The 2082-nt window shown below is 25.5% G+C and overlaps 1 long non-coding RNA gene across 1 annotated transcript; it reads left to right on the top strand.

Moving 5' to 3' along the window:
- On the top strand, positions 1-2082 carry LOC126265526 (uncharacterized). Its single transcript, XR_007548017.1, has 3 exons — positions 1-171; positions 226-463; positions 1732-2082. It is a non-coding gene; the product is annotated as an uncharacterized LOC126265526 (long non-coding RNA).

Raw genomic sequence — 2082 nt, 5'->3', positions numbered from 1 at the left:
TTATAACTTCCTGTATATTATACTGTAACTATCTTTTGATGTACCCCACGGTATATATAGCTTGAGTCAATCGTCATAGGAGCAACCACGTGGAGGAGTCGAGGAATTTGGTTAATTAATCAGTTTTTTCCTTCGTCATCTCCTGGGACTGCTATATTTGGCCTGGACATAGTGAGTGTTCCCGTTTGTGTATTTTTCGTTTGTATTTTAATTTATATATTGCAGTTTGAAAGAAAACAAAAAAATCAAGGACTACGTATTAGTGCATAAGACTTTAGTGACTAAGAGTCGTGTTTCTATGGAACCCATCCCATCTGAAAAACTCATGGTGCCCTAAATTAAAAATACGGAGGGAATGGCAATAACATACGTATCAAGCTGAAGGTTTTAAAAAAGAATTTATAGAAGCGATGCCTTAATGCTGTTTTTGCAATTTATGCAAACTGCAAAGTAAATTATTGAAGTTAGTATCCATTTTTTTATTTGATCATGATGAGAAAATGCTTCGTATGATCTTTAAAATACATTTTATGTTTAAAAATCATTGATTTACAAAGTTCTTTAAATTTTCATGTGAAAAAGAATAGGGACAATTTTAGAATTGCCAAAAATGTATATGTTTGAATGTATTTTTTTAATGTATTTAGTACTTAGTCTTTTACAAAATCATAAAAATACGCAAGCCAATAAGAACATTGTACCCCCAGGCAACAGTTTTTTGGGCCTAAAGATCCCACTTGAAAATTTAATGTGTAATTTCGAATAAATTTAGACAAATTATAACCCAGGGGCATTTTCAACTTATTTCATACAAGTGTCCCTATTATTTTTCACATGACTGTATATGTAAATACAAATTAATTAAGATAGAAATGTTATATATGTTTTTAATATTAATTACTTTTAGAAGAAAAGTTGAAAAACTAACTAATCAGTACAAATGACAACTGTTTATATGGTTAAATTAACTCTTTCTCTAATGTTTTAAATAACCTATTCTAAATTATCTCCAAAAATATTTTGAAAATATTGAAAACATGTTTTTATTCACATACAACAATGGTAACGAATTTCTTGATTTTTAGTAAATAAGTGTTTCAACTTAATATTAATATAACCACAATTTTATTAATAACTATTTTTGACTATTAATGAAATTTAAAACCACTATTAAATATAATTATAATTTGAAGCTTATTTGGTTAACGTTTTCTATTTATAATGAAGTAAATGTAGGTTTCAAATAGACAATTCCTATTGAAATATTTATGAAAATACAATCAAATTTTATACTGATCTACTCACTTATGGTTATTTGAAAAAAAATATTTATTAAAGAGAAATACATATTTTTGAAATAAAAAAGACCAACTGCATTTTCCTTTATTAATTTCAATATATTCAACATTATTTTGAATATTGAACATTGAATTCTGAATAAAAATATTTATATTTATACATCAAAAAGAAAAATTTAAAATACTTTTCAAGCATGTTTAAACAAACAATTGAAAGACATTTCTTAGATAAAATTTAAGAAATTTTAGATACAGTAGTAGACTATATGGAACTTATTCTGAATTTCTTATCGATTAAGGTTTGCAATAATCTCAGCTATGTACCATTATACAAATATTTTTTCTTAAGTTATTTTATTTATAATTGTAACAAAAATAGATTTATAACTATCAAGAACATTTCATGTACGTATTTATAATTTTTATATTTTAGGTACTATAACAAGCTCCTCCGAAATTTAATGGACCATTGCCACAAGAAGATTAAGGTGTGAAGTCTTTTTATACATTATATTAATTGAAGAGATACTGAGAACAGTCAGTGGCCGGAAGAATATATTAATATCTGTGTATCAGATATTGAAAATGTCGCACCACAACTGATATTTAAAATAATAAGTCATGTGTGTTACTTAAAATAAGTAATACAATAAGCATATAATTATTATTTCTGTTAAATTTCTATTAAAATTTATATATTATTGGGTATATTATAGGTATATAATTTGTTGTTGTCAAAAATAAGGTTTATAACCTACTGCTCCACAAACATTAGGGTTATTAA

The sequence above is a fragment of the Aethina tumida genome, chromosome 5, assembly GCF_024364675.1.
Source record: "Aethina tumida isolate Nest 87 chromosome 5, icAetTumi1.1, whole genome shotgun sequence".
NCBI classification, from domain to species: Eukaryota; Metazoa; Arthropoda; class Insecta; order Coleoptera; family Nitidulidae; genus Aethina; species Aethina tumida.
Note: the sequence above shows the minus strand (reverse complement) of the source record. Positions and strands in the feature narration are given on the sequence as shown.